The sequence below is a fragment of the Bos grunniens genome, chromosome 2, assembly GCF_055505025.1.
Source record: "Bos grunniens cultivar Pamir isolate PY7600 chromosome 2, Bosgru_T2T1.0, whole genome shotgun sequence".
Classification (NCBI taxonomy): Eukaryota; Metazoa; Chordata; class Mammalia; order Artiodactyla; family Bovidae; genus Bos; species Bos grunniens.
Window position 1 is genome coordinate 44,799,577 of NC_141166.1, and position 23,809 is coordinate 44,823,385.

Here is a 23,809-nt window from a genome sequence, read left to right on the forward strand (position 1 = left end):
TGACACTGTCTCTCTCAGTCTTTGGGCACGTGTGCTAAATCGCTTCAGTTGTGTCCGTCTCTTTGCCACTCCATGGACTGTAGCTCACCAGGCTCCTCTGTCCATGGGATTCTCCAGACAAGAGTACTGGAGTGGGCTGCCATTTCCTTCTCAGGGGATCTTCCCAACCCAAGTAATCAAACCCATGTCTCTTATATCTCCAGCACTGGCAGGCAGGTTCTTTACCACTAGCGCCACCTGGGAAGCCCCTCTGAGTTCTCACATAGCCTCTCCTCTATGCATGTGGAGTATGACAGAGCAATCTCTGGTGTTTTTTCCTCCTCTTATAGAGACACTAGTCCTATTGGATTAGGGTTCCATCAGTATGACTTAATATAACCTTGTGCTCTGCTTAGTCGCTCAGTCGTGTCTGACTCTTTGTGACCTCATGGACTGTAGCCCACCAGGCTCCTCTGTCCATGGGTATTCTCCAGGTAACAATCCTGGAGTGTGTTGCCATGCCCTCCTCCAGGGGATCTTCCCAACCCAGGGGTCAAACCCAAGTCTCCTACATCGCAGGTGGATTCTTTACCATCTGAGCCACCAGGAAAGCCCAATGTAACCTTATTTATCTCCTAGTGGCTCAGATGGTAAAGTGTCTGCCCACAATGTGGGAGACCTGGGTTTGATCCCTGGGACAGGAAGATCCCCTGGAGAAGGAAATGGCAACCCACTCCAGTAACCTTGCCTGGAAAATCCCATGGACAGAGGAGTCCAGTAGGCTACAGTCCATGGGGTCACAAAGAGTCAGACACTACCGAGCTACTTCACTTATCTCCTTAAAGTCTACCTCTAAACACGGTGCATTGGGAATTAGGGCCTCAGCAAATGAATTTTGGTGTGGGGTAGGGGGAGAGGGGCACAATTCGGCTCATAACAACTTGACTTCCATAGCATGACTCTCTCACAGTTCCCTCCTACCTCTCTGACCACCGGTTTGCAATTTCTCTGTAGTCCTCTCCATTTCTCTTCCTGCAAATACTAGAGTTCCTCAGAATTCCATTGTCTGACTCCTTCCCTTCCCCACCAACCCCAATACACATTCCTTGAGCAATTACACTTACATGCATGGTTTCCACTACCAAATCCATGCAAGATGGTGCCCAAATCTATATCTCAAGCTCAAGCTCTCCTAGCTCCACATCTGAATGCCCAACTACCTACTGGCTGTTTTTTATGAAACACAGAAATGTCGAACTCCCCAGGACTAAGCATCTTCCCACATCAACCTAGTGCTGCTTCTGGATTTCCTGACCCATCATCCAAACTAGAAATCTTGAGTTACCTTTGACCCTTTCTTTTCTATACACTGTACAATCCATGAGAACAGGGATGACATCTCTCCTACTGTAGTCTGTATTTCCAAAATTTACTACAGTACTTGGCTTAAAGCAGGTGTCCATTAACACTATGAATAAAATAAGAATTTAACCCAGACACAGGCACATATAAATATAGTCAACTAATCTTTGACAAAGGATCAAAAGCCATATAGTGGAGCAAAGACACTATTTTCAACAAATGGTGCTGGAAAAACTGGACATCCATATGCAAAAAAAAAAAAAAAAAAAAAAGACTCTAGACACAAACTTTACACTATTTACAAAAAATAAATCAAAATGGATCATAGACCCAAATTTAAAACTTCAAACTATAAAATCCCTATAAAATAACATAGGAGACAACCTAGGGTATGGAACCTTAGGTATGGTAATGACTTTTCAGAAACAACACCAAAGGCACAATATATGAAAGAAATAATTGATAAACTAGAGTTCATTAAAATTTAAAACTTCTGCTCTGTGAAATACAATGTCAAAATAATGAGAAGACGAGCCACAGACTGGGAGGAAATATTTGCAAAAGACACATCTGATAAAATACTGTTCTCCAAAATACACAAAGAACTCTTAAAAGTCAACAATAAGAAAAGAAACAGTCCAGTCTGAAAATAGGCCAAAGCCCTTCAAAGATACCTCATCAAAGAAAAGATACAGATGGCAAATATGTGTATGAAAAGATGTCCCACATCATATGTTATCAGAAAAATGCCAATTAAAGCAATAAGATACCACTACACAATTTGAATGGCCAAAACGCAGAACTCTAACAACGTCGGTTGGTGAAGAGCAACAGGAACACTCATTCATTGCTGGTGGGAATGCAAAATGGTATGGCCACTTTAAAAGATTGTTTTGTGATTTCTTAACAAACTAAACATACTCTGACCATATGATCCAGCAATCACACGCCTTCTTCTTTATCCAAAGTAGATGAAAACTTTATGTTCACACAAGAATCTGCACACTGATATTTATAGCAGCTTTATTCCTAACTGCTGAAACTTGGAATCTGGTGGACCGAGTGCCTTAAGAACTGTGTTCATAACATTGTACGGGAGGCAGTGACCAAAACCATCCCCAACAAAAAGAAATGCAACAAGGCAAAGTGGTTGTCTGAGGAGGCTTTACAAATAGCCGAGGAATCAAGAAAAGTAAAAGGCAAGGTAGAAAGGGAAACATATACCCAACTGAATGCAGAGTTCCAGAGAATAGCAGGGAGAGATAAGAAGGCCATCTTCAATGAACAATGCAAAGAAGTAGAGGAAAACAATAGAATGGGGAAGACTACAGATCTCTTCAAAGAAATTGGAGCTATCAAAGGAACATTTCATGTAAGGATGGGCACAATATAGGACAGAAATAGTAAGGACCTAACAGAAACAAAAGAGATTAAGAAAAGTGGCGAGAATACACAGAAGAACTATACAAGGAAAGTCTTAATGACCCAAATAACCACTGTGGCATGGTCACTCACTTAGAGCCAGATATCCTTGAGTGTGAAGTCAAGAGAGCCTTAGGAAGCATTACCATAAACAAAGCTAGTGGAGGTGATGGAATTTCAGCTGAGCTATTTAAAATCCTAAAAGATGATGCTGTTAAAGTGCTGCATTCAATATGTCAGTTTTGAGTCAAATTTGGAAAACTCCAGCAGCGGCCAAAGGACAGGAAAAGTTGTTTTTATTCCAACCCCAAAGAACGGCAATGCCAAAAAATGTTCAAACTACTGTACAATTGCATTCATTTCACATGCAAGGAAAGTAATGCTCAAAATCCTTCAAGCTAGGCTTCAGCACTATGTGAACCAAGAACTTCCAAGCTGGTTTTGAAGAAGCAGAGAAAAAGGGATCAAATTTCCAATATTCACTGGATCCTGGAGAAAGCAAGGGAATTCCAGAAAAGCATCTACTTCTGCTTCATTGATTATGCTAAAGCTTTTGTGTGGGTCACAATAAACTGCAGAAAATTCCTAAATAGATAGGAGTACCAGACCACCTTACCTGTCTCCTGAGAAACCTGTGTGTGGGTCAAGAAACAACAGTTAGAACCAGACATAGAACAACTGATTGGTTCAAAATTGAAAAAGGAGTACAATAAGGCTATATATTGTCACCCTGCTTATATAACTTATACACAGTGTGTGCGTGTTTGTGTGTGTGTGTGTGTGTATGTGTGTGTTAGTCACTCAATCATGCCTGACTCTAGAGTACACATGTGAAATGCTGGGTTGGATGAATCACAAGCTGGAATAAGATTGCAGGAGAAATACGAACAACCTTAGATATGCAAATGATACCACTCTAATGGCAGAAAGTGAAAGAGGAACTAAAGAACCTCTTGGTGAGGATGAAAGAGGAGAGTGAAAAAGCTGGCTTAAAACTCAACATTCAAAAAACTAAGATCATGGCATCTGGTCCCATCACTTTATGGCAAATAGAAGGGGGAAAAGTGGAAACAGTGACAGATTTTATTTTCTTGGGCTCCAAAATCACTGCAGATGGTGACTGTAGCCATGGTATCTATGAAATTAAAAGATACTTGCTTCTTGGAAGAAAAGCGTTGACAAGCCTAGACAGCATATTCAAAAGCAGAGACATTACTTTGCTGATAAAAGTCTATATAGTCAAAGCTATGTTTTTCCAATGGTAAAGTACAGATGTGAGAGTTGGACCATAAAGAAGGCTTTGGTGCTAGAGAAGACTCTTGAGAGTCCCTTGGACTGCAAGGAGATCAAATCAGTCAATCCTATAGGAAGTCAATCCTGAATTCATTGGAAGGACTGATGCTTAAGCTGAAGCTTCAATACTTTGTCCATCTGATGCAAGAGTTGGATCATTGGAAAAGACCCTGATGCTGGGAAAAATTGAAGGCAATAGGAGAAGGAGGTGCCAGAAGATGAGATGGTTAGATAGCATCACTGATTCAAAGAACATGACTTTGAGCAAAATCCAGGAGATAGTGAAGAACAAAGGAGCCTGGGATGCTGCAGTCCATGGGGTCACAAAGAGTCAGACAAACTTAGCAACTGAACAACAACAACAACGAAACTTGAAAGCAACCAAGATATCCTCTAGTAAGTGAGTGATAAATAAACTGTTGTAGGTCCAGACAATGGATATTGTTATCAGGGGGTATTAAGAAAGGAAGGATAAATAGATGGAGCACAGATGATTTAAAGGGCAATGAATTAAACAATGATACATATAAGTATATGTTACTATAATAATGGGTACACGCCATTACGCATTTGTCCAAATGCATCGAATGTACACCAAGAGTGAATCCTAATGTAAACTACAGGCTTTGGATAGTAATGTGTCAACATAGGTTCATCTGTATAATAAATGTACCACTCTAGTTGGGGAATGTTTGTAATGGGAAGGCTATGCATGTGGGGGGAAGGATATATGGGAAATCTTTATTTCCTCTTAATTTTACTGTAAACCTAATACTACTCTAAAAGATACTCTTTTAAAAATTTGTGGATCCCACATTCCTCATATATAATCAGTCACCAAGTTCTGTTGAATCTACTTTCCAAGTGGCTCTCAAATCTGTACCCTTTCTTCACCTACACTACTTCTGCATATCCTTCTAGCCATGTTTCAGATTCTCCTTCTCTGTGTGTGTCTCCTTTTATGCACACGAGCCATGGAACAGGTGTGCGCCTGTTCCATGTCACACTTCTATGCCTGTACATATGTTTTTCCTGTGAAACATCTTGGTCACCCTTCATCACTTAGCTCGTTTTACCTCCTGGTGGTCCAGTGGTGAAGACGCCAAGCTTCCAATGTACGAGGCACAGATTCAATCCCTGGTCAGGGAACTAAGACCCCAAATGCCACAGTGTGCAGCCTAAATAAATAATTTAATTAGAAGGATATCAAACTCATTATCAAATTTTATCACTAAAAAAAGAAGAACCTTTGAAAACATAAAAACCTTCATGAACTACCTCCCATCCAAACCTTGGCTGGCTTAGATATCTCTCCTCTGGGCTCTTGATACAACAGTATTGGGCTTCCCAGGTGGCTCAGTGGTAAAGAATTTGCCTGCCAATGCAGTGAGCTGCAGAGAATGCAGAGATGCAGGTTCGATCCCTGGGTCAGGAAGATCCCCTGGAGTAGGAAACGGCAACCCACTCCAGTATTCTTGCTCAATAATCCCATGGACAGAGAAGCCTGGTGGGTTACAGCCCACAGGGTTGCAAAGAGTCAGACACAACTGAGCAAGCACAAACCTCAAAATCTACACAATAGTATTACAGAAAAAATTACACCATATGGTGATGTGTCTTTTCTTTTCTGATGTCCAGCCACCATGGAGGGTAGATACTGTCTGCTGGTCACCTCAGTATTCAGAGGTAGTGTTCAGATCACAAGAAACAGTGGCTAGAATCACAGACTTTGGAGACAAGTGATGTGGATTCAAGTTCTTCTGCCTCTTGAGCTCTCTGAACCTCATTGTCTTATCTTTCAAATAGGGGAAGGAATTAGATCTACAGAGGATAGGGTTGTTAGAGGGATTATTAGATGAGGCAGCAATTGTAAAACAGTGTGATGCTTAGTACATAATAGGGTCTTAGTAAATAGTTACAGAGTGAATTAATTCGCTAATTAATTAAACAATGATGTATAGAAGTATTATATATGAGTGTATATATTAATACCTACTCCCTACGCTCCCTTGGATCGAGACTTGCTGTTGTCAATGAAGAGGTGAAAATCATTTTAGAACAACCCCAATTCATTTGTAGCAATGTTTTGGACTATGTTTGACCGTCTGAAATAACTGGTCCAGCATCAGCAGGGTTTAGGCTGGGAGGCTGCTCTCTGGGGGGTAATCTCGTCCAGCACAATTCAGGAACCTCCATTTCTGACTTCTCACCCTTCCCACCATTTCACTCTCTCCTTTTCTCACCACCACACCACGCACCCAGCACTCTGAGTCTGCACCTCTGTACCTGGAAACCTTTGGTGACAAAGTGACGTAGTACAAACCTAATGAAATAGGACACTTTTTTCCCCATCTAAATAGAAATGGCCTATTAGGCTCTAATTCTGACTTCTTGTTCAATCCAAGGAGATAGTGACTAAATGAGTTAAGAAAAACCTGATTATCCCCACAGAGATTTTAAGGATTGAAGTTCTTCCATTTGGAAGTTTCTAGAAGCATAATCTACCTCCATGAACAAAAAGTAACCCACATCAACCCGATAACATAGCCTACCAATAATGTAGATTTCTAAAGGGGAAAAAGAAAAAGCAAAACTCCCTTAAGTAAAATATTTAGACAAAATTAAAAGCTCCTTGTATAGTAAAAAAGTTGGCTTAAAGCTCAACATTCAGAAAACAAAGATCATGGCATCCAGTCCCATCACTTCATAGGAAATAGATGGGGAAACAGTGGAAACAGTATCAGACTTTATTTTGGGGGGCTCCAAAATCACTGCAGATGGTGACTACAGCCACGAAATTGAAAGACGCTTACTCCTTGGAAGGAAAATTATGACCAATCTAGATAGCATATTCAAAAGCAGAGACATTACTTTGCCAACATAGGTTTGTCTAGTCAAGGCTATGGTTTTTCCTGTGGTCAGGTATGGATGTGAAAGTTGGACTGTGAAGAAGGCTGAGCACCAAAGAATTGATGCTTTTGAACTGTGGTGTTAGAGAAGACTCTTGAGAGTCCCTTGGACTGCAAGGAGATCCAACCAGTCCATCCCAAAGGAGATCAGCCCTGGGATTTCTTTGGAAGGAATGATGCTAAAGCTGAAACTCCAGTACTTTGGCCACCTCATGCAAAGAGTTGACTCATTGGAAAAGACTCTGATGCTGGGAGGGATTGGGGGCAGGAGGAGAAGGGGACGACAGAAGATGAGATGGCTGGATGGCATCACTGACTAGATGGACGTGAGTCTGAGTGAACTCTGGGAGTTGGTGATGGACAGGGAGGCCTGGCGTGCTGCAATTCATGGGGTCGCAAAGAGTAGGACATGACTGAGCGAATGAACTGAACTGAACTGATAGTAAATTATAAACAACTACATTTGAAATGGTTCTCATGATAAGCAGCATTTTAAAAGGCAAGGAATAAAGTATCTCCTTGCTATCATGGTTACTACTGGTAGTTTTTGTTTGGCTTGATTTTTAATAATCTGCATACAGTAAAGTTTGTATCCTCTCTCTTAGAGGAGGTGACTTTGGTATGAGTGCTCAGTCATTTCAGCCATGTCCCACTCTTTGTGACTCCATGGACTGTAGCCCCTCAGGCTCCTCTTTCACAGGACTTCACAGGCAAGAATACTGGTGAAGGTTGCCATTCCTACTCCAGAGGATCTTCCCAACCCAGGGATCAAACCCACATCTCCTGCAGCTCCTGCACTGCAGGCAGATTCTTTACCCACTAAGCCACCTCAGAAGCCCAATGTTGGTATAGTTTAGTTCATATCACAGACAGTTGTCATTTCTTTTAGCTGCCTACTGTTTATTTGAGGAGTTGCCTTTCTTATGAGTCTTCAAGAAAGGCAGAGGCTGCTCGCCATTATAAAAACTGAAATGTGAGACATTACCTTTCCAGGAACCCCCTGCAAGTAGCTATATGGGTCTAGGATGCAGGACCCACCAATCAGAAGCACCCACTCTGGACTGTGAATCCGGTGCTAGTGATGCAAAGAAGAGGTGACTCTGAGGCCCTCCCTCTCCAGAGGTGGTGGCAAGATCACAGTTCCACAGCAGCAGTGGTTATATGCTGTCCCCATTCTCTACGTGGTGCAGAAGTGCTGCCATGTCAACAAGAGAGCACAGCATCTGGAAGCGGCAGTGGTGCCCTCCCCCGAGCACTGAGTGGCCCGACTGTGGGTACTGTGCTTTGCTCCTCTACCTCCAAGCCTGGGTCTCCCTACAAGCAGCCCAATGTCATTTTAATTAGTGACATTAAATCAGTTGATGTCTGTTTTTATTGCCTACAACCAAGAATTCTGACAGATTTTGAGAGCCTAAGGGGAGAACAGAAATTCAGAAAGCTGAAGCTGGGCTGTCCTCGTCTCCAGAACGAGTGTCTCAGTGAGTGTCTCAGGGAGTGATAGCTCCTTCTTTTCAGATCCACCACCAGACAGCTGGCCACCTATGGATGGCTTTTAAAATCTGGCCTGCAACTATGTGCTCAGTGAAGCATAAAAGAAAATAGATCAAAGCAATGAACTGCACTGTACTGAATGTGGAAGTGTCAAGAGACAGCAAGCATTGGCACCCATGAACTGTGAATATCGGAAACCACAAGTTGAAAATCTGTGCTCCCTTGGGTCTTTCTCTTAGTCTGTTTTGAATAAGGCTCCCATTTCTGTTAAGGTAACTCCAAGGGTATGCAAATAAGTGGTTCAGACTGTTTACTTTTAAAAAAACTAATTCAACAAAGCTTTAGTAAGGCTGTATCATGCAGAGTAGTGAGTGGGGTTTGTGAAGGATTCAGAAGTGAATTAGATGCAGGCATCAACATCTGTACATTTATAAAAATGTCATGCTGCATGCTTACACAGTACTCCAACTAATTCCAAGTGTTATAGTTTTTAATGCATGCATGCTAAGTCGCTTCAGTCATGTTCGACTCTGCGACCCTGTGGACTGTAGCCCACCAGGCTCATCTGTCCATATGATTCTCCAGGCAAGAATACTGGAGTGGGTTGCCATTTCCTACTCCAGGGGAACTTCCCAACCTAGAGATTGAACGCTCTTCTAGCTCCTGCATTGGCAAGCAAGTTCCTTACCGCTAGCACCACATGGGAAGCCCCTATAGTTTTTAATACTTCCTATGATAAATATTTTCATGAGCAAGGTAATCTTGTTTTTTTAAATGCCTCTGACATGGGTGAAAAGAGTTTATTCTCCTATGGAGATAAAATATATATATGCAATTTTGTATGCACTAACCAATAAAATCTCAGACATCCTGGAAAATCAAAAATTCTAAGTATAGAAAAATCTATCTGGCCCATAGATTACACATTTTAGATGTGCATACTTTTTAAAATATCTGTTTCTAGGTGACATCCTGGTGATCCAGTCAGTGATTAAGATTTCACCTTCCAACGCAGGGGGTGCGGGTTTGATCCCTGGTCGAGATCCCGCATGCCTTGCAGCCAAAGACCAAGACATAAAACAGGAGCAATATTGTAACAAATTCAATGAAAGACTTTAAAAAATGGTCCATGTCAAAAAAAAAATCTTAAAAAAAGTAAAAACTTCTGTAAAATGAAATAATTTTTTCTATGAGAATTTGGAAAAATCCTTCGTATTCAAGATTCCTCAGCAAGTGCCTTTGGCATGACATTCGGAACTCTGATTCTGTTGGGTGAATGCCAGATAAAAGAGAAGGAAATAGTTTTGCTTAACACACAGTTTTGAGAGTACAACGTGGAGTCAGATGGCAGTGTGATCTCTTTCCAAATTAGACATACTTCCAAAAACAGGAATGAGAATAAAGAAGGTTTCACTGCAAGCCTCGGGAGATTGGCCTGCCAATCTCAGGCTCACAGGCTCACAGCAGGAACTAGAAACAGCGTGTTCACGGGAGCATGCATCTGGCCATCGGCCCTGCATTCTCTATTCCACTGAGTAATGTCAACATCCTGTTGCACCAAGAAAGCCCAGGCAAGACCTGCTGTTGCCCCACAGACACCCAAGGTCCAGATCAAGTCCATGGACACATGTTTGCTATCAGTTGGGGGTCATCAGCTTCCTGGGACTCCTCATAGGGACCCTGAGACTCAACCCAGGGATTGAACCCGAGTTTCTTGTGCCTCCTGCATTGACAGGTGGATTCTTTGCCACTGTGCCACCTGCAAAGCCCCAATAAACCTGTAGACATAAAGTTTTCCTGGGTTCTGTGAGCCATTCTAGCAAATTATCAAACCTGAAGAGAGGATCATCAGAACCCTCAATTTATACAGAGGACAGGTGGCTCAGAACTTGCAACTGACATCTGGAAAGGGGGTAGTCCTTTAGCTTGTGGGATCTGATGCTAACTCCAGGTTCAGTTCAGTTCAGTTCAGTTCAGTCGCTCAGTCGTGTCCGACTCTTTGTGACCCCATGAATCGCAGCACGCCAGGCCTCCCTGTCCATCACCAACTCCTGGAGTTCACTCAGACTCACGTTCTTCGAGTCAGTGATGCCATCCAGCCATCTCATCCTCTGTCGTCCCCATCTCCTCCTGCCCCCAATCTCTCCCAGCATCAGAGTGTTTTCCAATGAGTCAACTCTTCACATGAGGTGGCCAAAGTACTGGAGTTTCAGCTTTAGCATCAGTCCTTCCAAAGAACACCCAGGACCGATCTCCTTTAGAATAGACTGGTTGGATTTCCTTGCAGTCCAAGGGACTCTCAAGAGTCTTCTCCAACACCACAGTTCAAAAGCATCAATTCTTCAGCGCTCAGCTTTCTTAACAGTCCAACTTTCACATCTATACATGACCACTGGAAAAACCATAGACTTGACTAGATGGACCTTTGTTGGCAAAGTAATGTCTCTGCTTTGAATATGCTATCTAGGTTGGTCATAACTTTCCTTCCAAGGAGTAAGCATCTTTTAATTTCATGGCTGCAATCACCATCTCCAGTGATTTTGGAGCCCAAAAAATGAAGTCTGACACTGTTTCCACTGTTTCCCCATCTATTTGCCATGAAGTGATGGGACCAGACGCCATGATCTTCATTTTCTGAATGTTGAGCTTTAAGCCAACTTTTTCACTCTCCTCTTTCACTTTCATCAAGAGGCTTTTGAGTTCCTCTTCACTTTCTGCCATAAGGGTGGTGTCATCTGCATACTGGGGTTATTGATATTTCTCCCAGCAATCTTGATTCCAGCTTGTGCTTCTTCCAGCCCAGCATTTCTCATGATGTACTCTGCATATAAGTTAAATAAGCAGGGTGACAGTATACAGCCTTGACGTACTCCTTTTCCTATTTGGAACCAGTCTGTTGTTCCATGTCCAGTTCTAACTGTTGCTTCCTGACTCCAGGTAAATGGGGTAAATTGTTGGAGACCCAGTTGGCATCAGAGAATTGGTTGGAGTCGGGGAAAACATGTCAGGCAAATCACTAGGGCTTTAGGAGACACAGACTATAAGTGTCACAGCTGAGGAGTAGCTTCTTTTCCAGAATCGAGTTTATTTTCTTTTTTGGAGTTAGGGCTTCAGCATATGAATTTTAAGGGGACACAGTCCATCATAGTGATATATTTGTTTTCCAGAACCTGTATTTGTTTCTAGAACCAAGATGAGCTTCATCACTATCTCTAGTGACTGCACCATATTTAGAGTTATAAGATGTGAGAGATGGAAGCTATAGGGAGGAAACTGGGTTCCAAGTGGGTGAAGTGACTTGTTCATTGACGTAGTTTCAGAGTAGTGAGGCTGGGAGTAGAACCCAGACTCTCCTCTGCCAGGTCAGTGCTTTTTCCAAAGGGTAGCTCCTAAGAAGAAACTTTGAAGAACTTGACTAGCAAGGAATGGCTTTCGAACATGACCTGCTACCTGACAATGAAACATTGCCCTTAGGGGAGCCAACCGTATGGCCAATAAAAAAAACCCAGTACATGTTCCTAAATCGAGCACTTGGGGTTTTCCCTTGTCAAAATAAGCAACATGGTGTTAGCCAGGCTGGATTCAAAGGTCATAGTCAACTCCATGGCTACATCCTAAGCAACTTCCTCTGAGCCTATGAGGGTTTTCCTAAAACTTAAAGGAGAGTCAGGGAGCTTCCTTGTGCCTTGACTTCGTTACCCACAGAACATACTATTATCATGGTCTAGCCCTCAAGACCTAGTGTCCTGCCCTCCTCTTGGTCAATCTTACATCTCTTTGGCCAATCAAAAGACCAGGATGGCATGCTAACACCAGTTCCTACTTTTATCTCAGCTTTGCCAAGCCAGGGGCTTCCTGCTGGCAACCCAAAGCAGTTCTCTCATGAGCCTCAAATAATTCTGGCAGAACACTCACAGGACTATCCTGACACTAAGTACTAAGCCAGATGCCCCACTGGGACCCTTAGCACCCCAAAGACTCTGAGTCCTAGGTCTTCCTTCAAACACTGCTTCGTGGAGTCCATTCCAGCCCTAACACTCACCCCTCTGTCCCGGACCAGTCTCCTCTAATTCACCCTAAATACTGTAGCCAAATTAACCTCACAGGATACCTTTTCTCTTTCTCACCTTCAAAATAGTATAGACGTTATTTTTTTAACAAGACCTCAGGATTTTATTATATTCGAGATAAAACAAAAGATGAGGCTTAGAACTGGGTCCCTTAGTCTTTCTCCTCCTATCTCCTCTCAGTTCATAATGCTTGGATCCGCAGTTGGAGTCAACCCATTTAAGCCTCTGCACAATCTTTTTTGTGGTTTATGTATAGCTTATTGTCTAATATCGTGTATATTTTAAAAGATTGCACTACAGACATAATCCATCTTTCCAATTCTCCTCTGCACTCTGGGAAATGGCTTTTCTCAATTAACTGAATGGGGAAAGTCCACTTTCCCTTTTCCTGAGTTTGATGGTCTTATATTCCAACCAGCACTCGCTCCCCCCACGCCCCCCCACCCCGACCCGGCACAGTCACCATCCTACTCCATCCCCAGGGGCAGGAGTGACGGCAGAAGTTCCACCCTAGAGCATTGTCCCTCCTCTGCCCACAGAGTGCCACCAGAGCACCTGCCCCATTTCTGGACTGAGAAAATGGTACCCACAACGTTCTCCCACACCAATACTACCAGGCATTGGTGAATGGGCACTGTTAGCTTGGCCTCTAAAATAAACCATCAAAGAAAACTTAATAATGGAAGATGAACAATTTTTCTGCTATTTTTTCCTTCCTGACCCTTGCATGGGCCTCTTTCTGGTCCGTGGGGATACAGACAGCCCCATACTTGCAGTATAGAGAAGACAGTTGTTAGACCTGTAACCTGACAAGTGTGATGGGAGTTCCAAAAGAGAGGGAAGAATGCAAAGCACAGCATGTACAAGGAGATTCCACCTAGTCTAGGGAATCAGGCAGGGCCTCCTTCTGGAAGTGACTTCATCTGAAATCTATAGGATGAAGAAGAGTTACCAAGCTAAGGATGGTTCCAGACAGGGGGTGGGGTTGGGCAGCTGATGCAAAAACTTCTGGTGATGGATAGCATGCTTTCCAGAAACTAAAGGAAACTAGAATGGTTTGGACCAGGAAGAGGGTAAGGGAACTTAGAATGGAAACAGGAAAGAGACAAAGACATGAAGACCCAAAGGAAAAAGCTTGATACGAGGCAGACTTATGAGAAACAAGTTTCTTCTTTTTATATGCTGAGGCTTTCTTAATCGGTAAACACAGAGTACAGTATAGAGGGCAACAGGTCATCATCGCCACCAGCCAACCCCTTTACCGCCACCCGCATTCTTCTAAAATCCAGAGCCCACCTCCTCCCCTCCAGACAGTCCTCCCTGATTTCCCCTGCCTGCATTGCCCCTTACATCACAATCAGTGGCCTTCCCTATGCCAGCTGCTGCTAAGAATAAAACACCAGGACAATAGAAAGCAGAAATCGCTCCAATTCCTGGTTCACCCCCCTTACTGTGGGAAAATGCAAGCTTCACCGGATTTTTAAAATGACGTCTTGGCCATTTAACATAGAAGGAAGGATTTCCTGGTTGTGAGGAACATGTGAGCAAATAGAATCTGGGCATGCAATGCCCTCCTCACTCACAGCTGCATCTCAAGGCAAAATTTCTCCCCTTGTTGCATAGAGAGGATTATTTATAGTCACGCAAAGCACTGCATCTACCAAAAACAAAAGCAAAGAACAAACCAAAAAAGGAGAAAGGCTTTCCCGAGCAAAAAGGAGGTGTGAGTAGTTTTTAAAAATCAAGTCAATCATTTTGTGTCTGAAGATGATCACAGCCTACTCTTCAGATAATGCAATAAATCATACTGACCTATAGATGGCGCAAGGTGACTACTGAATAAATACCTTGTTACAGATACAGATCACAGAATCAGACAGGTCTAACAAATTTCAGAGGCCAAGTGCTAGCATTTTCTAGGCTTGTGACATCAGGCCAAAAACAGTTAAAGGCTTTTTCAAACCATAAGACTGTGTCTCTCCATGCTTCGTTCATCTGTGTCCTCCTAATTTTATTCTTTTTTTTTTAATTACCAGAGCTACAGTGGTAATCTATAATCAGTTCTCTATTAACTGTTACGGTTTAGAGAATTTACATTCCTGGGCATAATCATAAGGTCAGTACTGCTAACATGACCCCCACTTGCAGAGCCCTTCCAGAGTGTAGGCACCTTTCTAAAGTACTTGCTTAACCACGTCAACTCAGGCAACCCTCATGGCGATCATGTGAAATACGTAAAGCACTGTCATTCATCCCCTATTTATAGGTGAGGAAGCTGAAGCACAGAGAAGTTTGAAATAATTTTAATGTAGGTCACACAACAAATAGTAGAGCTGGGATCTGAACACAAGCCATCTGGCTCCAGTGACCACATTCTTATCCACTGGAAGAATGCACACTTAGAACTATTACTGGAGCATGAAATGAACTAAGGCCATCTTCCTCCTCCTCGATAAATCTGTGACAGGTTGGCTTGAGCTCGAACATAGGAGTGAAAACAGCTCCCTCCTAGAACTTCATGGTTCCAAGTCTCCACTGGTCTAGGGAATCCAGTATAGACCCAATAAGGCTGCAAAGGGCAGAGTCCGGGAGAGTTGGCAGAGCTCTCATTACCCGGAGAAGAGTGGGGAATACCGCTGATTCAGCCTCTTACATTTGTTTCCCATTTCTAAAATGAAAACTCCATCCAGCTCACTGAGGCATATAATTCGTAGGAGTCCCCCAATGGAGGCAATGGGCAGTATCAGCCTGCCGGGGATAACCTGGATCCAGAGTAGGTGGCCGCTCTCCATCAGGATTTTAGTGTGTGATTTCAACAATGGCCAGTTTGTGAAGAATAAATAAAATGTAAAGTGCATTTGATAGCATCTCAAAAAGTTAACCAGAGAATTACCACATGGGTGGAATCGGAGAACTGAAAGCAGGAACTTGAACAGATGTCTATACACCAATGTTCATGGCAGCACTATTTACAGTAGTGAAACTTTGGAAACAATCTCTATGGTCTGAATGTTTCTGTCTCCCCAAAATTCCTATCTTGAAATCCTAATGCACAGTGTGATGGTACTGAGCCAGGGTCTTTAGGAGGTGAGCATGTCATGAGGGTAGAGCACCCACGAAAGGGACTAGTGTTGCCATGAAAGAGGCCCCACAGAGATCCTTTGCCCCTTCCACCAGGATGAGAAGTCAGCCTTCCGCAATGCAGAAGAGGACCTTCAGCAGAACCAGACCATGCTGACACTCTGATCTTGGACTTTGAACCTCTAGAACTGTGAGAAATAAACTTCTATTCTTTATAAGCAACCCAGTCTGTGGTAATTCATTACAGCAGCCTGAATGGACTAAGACAACCCAAGTGTCCACTGACATGTAATTGGATAAACAAAATGTGGCATATCCATACAATGGAATGTTATTCAGTCATAGAAAGGAATGCAGTACTGGTGCGTGCAATTGGATGAACTTTGAAAATATTATGCGAAATGGAGTCAGTCACAAATGGATAAATGTTGTATGACCTGTGGTACCTAAAATATGCAAAATCAAAGATGTAGAAAGTAGAATAGAGGTTATCAGTGGCTGAGGGGAGATGGGGATGGTGATCAAATCATTGTTTAATGGATACAGAGTTTCTGATGCAGCTGATGAAGTTCTAGAAATGGATGGTGGTCATAGTTATACAACACTTGTGAAGGTACTTAATGTCACTGAATTGTACACTTAAAAAATAGCTAAAATAGTGGGACTAACCTGGTGGTCCAGTGGCTAAGACTCTGTGCTCCCAATTCGGGGGGCAGGGTTCGATCCCTTGTCAGGGAACTCGATCCCACATGCCACAACTGAAAGATCCTGCACGCCACAACTAAGACCTGACATAGCCAAATAAATAAGACTTTTTTAAATAGCTAAAATAGTGACTTTCAGGTTATGTAGATTTTACCACTATTAAAATCACTTTTTAAAATGTAAAGTGTCTAGGAAATTTGGGAGATATTGCCAGTTACCTAGCCAATACCTAGTCTCCCAGAGCCAAAACCTAGTCTTCTCTTTTTCTTTCCTAACAGAATCCAACCTGTTGGGGGCTGCAAGGAGTCCTGCTAAAGTCTACGTTTCCCAGGCTCCCTGCAGATAGGGATGACCATGTGACTGTAAGCTGTGCAGTGAGAGGAAAATTTCTCTTTACTGAGTGAAACTTCTGTGAAAGTTCATTAAAAGGTGGGGGTGGGAGATGCTGATTCATCTGGCATAATCCTTTTTACCTCTGACCTTTTCCTCCTTTCGGCATGAAACCATGGGTATGATGGCTGGAACTTCAGCAGCCATCCAGAAACCATGAGGATGGAAGTCAGCACCGGGGAGGCAGAGCATAAGGAGAGAAGGAACCTGAGACATCAAGGGCATTGTGGAGCTGCTACGCCTTTTGTGGAAGGCTTATCCCTGAACTTTACACATTACTTGAGAGCAAAGAGAACTCCTCTCTAGTTTAAACCAGTGATTTTAAGGTCTCTCTCTGCTACCTACTGAACACAATTATTAACTGATTCAGCACCTTAATCCCTATTGTTATTATTATTGTTAGTGATTTCATTACCAAGGAAGTATCTCCCCAGGCCAGTGTTCATTTGACAATGTCATAAACACCCGTAAGTTTGGATTTGTCGTAAAATGAGCTATCCACAGGCCTAATGGATACTCACTAGAAAGCCAAAGGATCTGGTAAAACAGACTCACCTGCTTCCACAGCCACACAGGCCTATATAAACTGGGGTTATCATTGCCTGTCCCTGGAAGCAGCCACGTGGTTTCGATGCATTTCCTCCTCAGCAAGCTCCAGTGGTGAAGAGTTTTCTGCTCCACAGAGTGGAAAGAGGATCAGGAGGCATAGGCATCTTTTCCTTGCCAGAGTTAAAGAGAAGCTGAAGGCTTCTCCAACCGCCTTTCTCAAGATAATGACAAACTAACCAGTATGAACTGACTGGCTCATCATCTCAGTGAGTCACTCTGACACCTCATAGTTCCTTAACTTCCTCTACTTCCTCGACCTTGCCTGTGCTCGAGCCCACGCCAACAACTTCCGGCTGCGGCCACACCCTGGATTTTGTCAGCGGCAGGAACTGCTCCACCAGAATCTCCACATTCGACATTTACTGTTATCCAGCCCCTCTCTCCTCTTCAACTCCCTCACCCCTGTACTTCCCTTCTTTGACCTCTTGATGGTCAATCCCATGAGTGTGTACATTGGTTCAAAGACATTCAGTACTGTCTATCAAATTCAAATTTGACTCTGCAACCCTCTTCCTGGGCATTTATCTTACAGATCATTGGCATCTGGTCAGTAACACACATACAAGATAACATACCCAGAAGAAAGTTTATTGTTTTGGGGTTTTTTTGTAACTTGTTGGGAAGATCCCTTGGAGTAAGACATAACAACCCATGCCAGTATCTTAGCTGGGAAATCTCATGGACAGAGGAGCCTGGCAGGGTACAGTCCATGGGTCTGCAAAGAGTTGGATACGGCTGAGCAACTGAAATGGAACACACACACCCATCAGATTAAATGCTAGGCACCTATTTTTAAAATTGAGGCAAATCCATATGCAATGATATGAAAAGGTCCCCAAGATACATGTGTAAAAGACAGTATTTTATTTGTACCACCTGTGTGGGTATAATTAACATATATATTACCTGTATGTTTAACATATACACACATATATAAAACCCATATCTATAATGTGAGTATATACATATACCTATGCCTATAATCAGAGAAGGCAATGGCACCCCACTCCAGTACTCTTGCCTGGAAAGTCCCATGGACGGAGGAGCCTGGTAGGCTGCAGTCCATGGGGTCGCCAAGAGTCGGACACGACTGAGTGACTTTACTTTCACTTTTCACTTTCATGCATTGGAGAAGGAAATGGCAACCCACTCCAGTGTTCTTGCCTGGAGAATCCCAGGGATGGGGGAGCCTGATGGCCTGCCGTCTATGGGGTCGCACAGAGTCGGACACAACTGAAGCAACTTAGCAGCAGCATGCCTATAATATATTTACACATACATAATCCCTACTATACTATCTCTGAAAGGATATACAAGACACTAACAATATTAGAAAATGGAGGTGGATGGTGAGAAAGGAAGACTTATTTTTCACTCTATATTCTTTCATGCTTCAGTTTTGTTCCATGTACTAATATTACCTATTCACAACTATTTTCAAAAAAAAAGTTCATCACAGAACTTTTTCCTTGCTCTCCTAGTCTCCCCATAGGTTTGCTGCATCCCTTACCTGACACAAATCCATGGTCTATCTGTAGCAGACACTTAAAAAAAAAAAAAAAAAAACTTTAACCTTTCTATTTTGTATTGGGCTATAGCCAATTAACAATGTTGTGGTAGTTGCAGGTGAACAGCAAAGGGACTCAGATATACATATACATGTATCCATTCTCCCCCATGCCCTCCTCTCATCCAAGCTGGCACATAGTAGTAACACTGAGCAGAGTTCCATGTGTGTAACAGACACTCTTGATGCCCCGTCTTTATCCTCCCAGGCTTCTCTTTCGATAGGCATTGCTAGACCAGACTTCCAACAGTCAGCATCTCTTTGCCTGAGGCCATCTTCCGGCCACCAGAATTCTCTGTATTCAGGTGTGTGGCAGCCCTCGATCCACGCATGATTGCCCTGGAGCAGTCCTAACCAATGGCAAATGGGAAGTGATGTGCAAGGATGCTGGGGAGATCACTATAAGATGAGTTTTCACACTGGCTCCCAGAGTCCCCCTGCAGGAGTAAGCTCCCCTCGCATGTCTGCCGGGTACTCCCTTTTCTGACTTGTCTCATTCCCCCTCTCACCTACAAGCATTTTTCCTGGACTCACCTCCCAGTAACCTTCTTGCTCTTGAATCCCTATCCCAACATCTGCCTTGAGAGATCGCAAACAAAGATGCAGTCATTTCAACTATATCATCAATTTCTCCTGTCTGTGTTCCTCCTGTGGCTAATCTACAACTGCTCTTACCCCAAACAACAAGCAGTCCAGTGCCCTTCAGAAAATCACGTAACCATGCCAACCAACCCTCTGCAAACTCAGTACTTACAAACTCAAGCTGGCTCTTCAATGCTGCTGAAAATTCCTAGTCAGCTTCTTTCTCCTTTATTGGAAGCAGTATCTTCAAACTATTATTAAACTTGAGTCTAGAGTCCTGCTTACTATCATCTCCTTCCTTCAGAGTCACCACCGACTTCCCCAAGAAAAGAGAAGCATCAGCCACTAACGCCTGGTGATTTCTATATCTAAGTATCCCACACATGTTTATTTATTTTTCCTGATAAACTTCTTCTTTGGGATTTTCTTTGCATATGTACATAAGGTACAGATGAGGTAGGTTCACATCCTGACTGGCAATTTACCAGTCTTGCAACTTCAGGCAATTGACTCAATCTCTCTCCTCTATAGTACAGAGATAGTAACAATATGATTCATACTGTTCAATCATAATTCATATGACTATTTGAGAAGTAAATGAGTTAATATATGCAAAGCACATAGACCAGAGTCTGAAATATTGTAAGAGCTCAGTAAATCTCATGGTTTTTGTCTTTTGCAAATATTCTGCAATGAACACTTAATACTTTGAAATAAGAACAAATGAATATTATTACACACATATATATGGATGTTCACATATCCAAAGGTCTCTCTTTCCCTATGCTAGTGCCCCCATCTGTACGTATTAACTCAGCCTCTAATTTGTCTCCTAAACCTCTGACCCACTAGTTGTCCCCCTTCTCACTTCTATCTTCATTCTCCCCTTCTCCATTGGTTCAGCCTCAAATATACTCAAATTTTTCTCATTCAAAAGAATACATTTCCTTCCACCCTGCCTTCATATAAAGTTAACTCTTTCCTGTCCCTTGCTGCCTACCGTTCTCACCTCATATTACCCACCAAAATCAGACTTTCACCCCTGCCATTCTAATAAGCTCCTCCAGCAGCAGCTTCTGATCTCACTTATCAAATTCTTTTTTTTTTTTTAGTTCTTTTCTACCTAACCTCTTCCTATAGCACTTGAAAATATCAATTACCACCTCCTTCTGTTAACTGATTCATCATAACTTATGGAGCATTTACCATAAATGTATTATGAACTGTTTTAAGTACCAGAAATATAGTGATAAAGACCCTCTAAAGTTGTGTTTCCCCAGGAAGCAGACCCAGAGACAGGAACTCAGTATAAGTATCTTTTTGGGAAAGAGATCCCTGGAAACACTGATCAGGAGTGAAAAAGTGAACAGAGGAAGTGAAAAAGCCAAGCAGTATGAATAATTCAACTCAGCCCTGCTTTGGACCAGGGCAGCAGACAGCAGAAAGTAAACTTCAGCACTGTCCCCCTGAGAAGGTGAGAATACAGCTACTCTGCCACCAAAGCTCACCTGCAAGTAACTTCCCAGCACGTGCAGCACATCTCGTGTGCTGGAGGAAGCCTCAGAAAGTTACAGGTGCTGCAGGGAGAAGATGCTGGTAACTATGGTAACAGGGGTGTGTCAGGGGTGCCAGCAGAGTCTGCTCCAAAGACTGGCAAGGTTCCTGTTCTGTGGAATGTCCAGAGACAAAGAAAAAAATGAAAGCAAAAAACAAACAATGTGATTGCAGATAGGGCCAAATGCTATGAAGATAATGAAACCATGTGATGAACTGGGGATTGAATGTGGATGTTACAGGTTGAATAGTGTCCCCATATCTGTTGGAGTCCTAACCTCCAGTACCTCAGAGGGTAACCTTTTTTTCTGGAGACAGGAGTTAATCAAGCTAAAGTGAGACCATTAGTGTGGACCTCCATCCACTATGACTGGTGTCTTTATGAAAAGGGGAAATATGGACATACAGACCCACCTAGAGGGAAGACAGTATGATGAGACAAAGGGAAAAGACATCTATCTGCAAGCTGAGGAGAGAAGCCAGGAGCAGACTCTCTCTCCCAGGTCTGAGGAAGAAACCAACCATGCCAACACCTTGATTTTGGGCATCTAATTTCCAGAAACAAGACAACAAATTTCTGTTGTTTAAATCACCTAGTTGGTGGTACTTTATTATGGCAGGCCAAGCAAACTAATGCAGTGGGTGTTTGCTACAGAGATGGGATGCTCAGAGAAGACCTCTCTGCGGAAGTGATATTTAAGCTGAGGCCTGACCAAAGACAGAGCCAGAGTGCATTGGTCTGGGGCAGAGCTCTTCAGACAAGGAGGGCAGCAAAGGCATGGGTCCTGTGGAGGGGGGTGGACTTAGTACATTCAAAAACTAAGAGAAGGGCTGTTGTGGCTGGATTTGGTGAACAAGGGGGAAATGTACAGGATGAGGTCGGAGAGCTGGGTAGGGCCAAATGTGGGTCCATTTCAGTTCAGTTCAGTTCAGTCCATTTAGGTCATGATAAAAGTCTTGGGATTTTAGTGAAAGTGCAATAGCAAATCACCAAAGGATTTTAATCAGGGAATGATATGATCTTCTTTGTGCCTTTGAAGAGTGTTCTGTTTTCTGAGTGGAGAATGGTCTTGGTTAAGGGCGGGACAAGATAGAAGCAGAGGGACCACTGAGGAGGCTGTTGTAGTCACCCAGGGGAGAGGTAGGAGGGTCTTGGATCATGAGCAGGGGGAATTCTAGAGAAACAGGGAAGAAGTGAACAAATTCAGATATAAATAGGAGTTGAATTGATAAAAATTCGCTGATGACAGAAGAGGGGCATAATCAGAAAGACACCTGTTTGCTTACTTAGGCAAGTGGGTGGTGTGTTTAGTCACTCAGTCGTATCTGACTCTTTGCAACCCCATGGACTGTAGCCCCCAGGCTTCTCGGTCCATGGGATTTTCCAGGCAAGAATACTGGAGTGAGTAGCCATTCCTCCTCCAACTGAGTGGAAGGTGAGCCATTTACTGAGATGGGGAAACCTGGAGACGACAAGTTTAAAATAAGAAGGGAAGCGAATCCTCCTCTTCCCTTGCCTTTCAGGGCACTGCTCTCTCCTGCTTTTCTTCTTCCTTCTCTGTATTCTTTCTACATTTCTTCTTGGCTCCTCTTTCTCTATTCATCCTTGCTTCTACACTCTCTCTGGATGGTTTCAGCCATTCCCAAGACTCTGGTAGCACCTATCTGCCAATCATTTCTTTTTTTTTTTTTTTTTGCCAATCATTTCTGACTGTGCATGTCCAATCCAAACTCTCTTCAACGTTCTTGTCCATTGAAAAAAATGCACAAGGTGAAAATCGTGAATTAAGTTTTGAAACAGAAATGAGGACTGTAGACTGGGAAACGTCACCTAAGATAGCCTGGAGGAACTACTCTGAAGAGGTGGGTAGGCGCAGGTGAGGGTGTCAGTATACTTGTAATTTTGGTGAAGAGGGATACGTGCCATCAAGCACATATTTTGGCAGGCAGTTGTTGCTAGTCATGAGCAAATGTCTCTATTAATGATTTTAGTGCTTTTCTAGATGTGAGAAGATACAAGAATTTGGGCTCATAAAATCCTCTCCTGAAAATATCTATCTGAAGGACTATTCTGCCAGTTTTTCCCAGAGCACAGAATGCCTCATTCCTGAACTCCTTTCAGGGTGTATTGAAGGTCAGTGACTACAGTGACTAGTGGTTTAATCCTTGTAGAAGCAAGTGATAATTAAATGGCAAGTGACAATTTTTAGTTGACATTCCAGAACTGTATTTTCAACTGCCTTGTAGATTTCACACCTGGAAATTCAACTAATGTGCCCATGACTCTCTAAGTCCATTCATGCAAGCTCAGCCTCAAGTCTACTCATCCTAGTGGGTTCTGCAGCTTATCAAACGGCTCAACCATCCATCTGCCTTCTCTTGTTCTCATCTCCTCCCACTTCCACCCCACATTTTTCCCCAAGCTCCATAATGGTTAAATGTGGTTATGACAACTGTCACTATGGAGACTTAAAAAACAGAAGAGCATTAGGCATTAGGATTTTAAACAGCATTAATGATTTAGTGGAATTGAAAATCCTGTTCTTAAGACATTACTTTAAAGTTATGTGAAGTATTGTGAGGTTATCTGAAATATTTAGTGATTGGAATATGTTTTGATGAGAACATAAATCTCCTAGAGAAGAGAAAACAATCCCTCGACTAGAAATTAGGAGCCAAATTTGAAGTATAAGCTTTGTCACTTATTTGACATTTGTTCTCAGCTAATAAGTCATTTGCTACCTCTGTGTCTCAGTTTTCTAATCTGTCAAATGGCTATGAAAAGTAATACAATT

At 42.8% G+C, this 23,809-nt stretch overlaps 1 protein-coding gene across 1 annotated transcript in view; it reads right to left on the reverse strand.

Annotated features, from left to right (window-relative positions):
* The window catches only part of CTLA4 (cytotoxic T-lymphocyte associated protein 4), a 63,418-nt gene extending 45,944 nt beyond the window's left edge, over positions 1 to 17,474 (reverse strand). Inside the window, exon 1 of the mRNA XM_086366641.1 lies at positions 17,258 to 17,474. The gene's annotated coding sequence lies outside the window, so the exon portion shown is untranslated. The remainder of the gene's footprint in view (positions 1 to 17,257) is intronic.
* Positions 17,475 to 23,809: the final 6,335 nt, after the last annotated feature.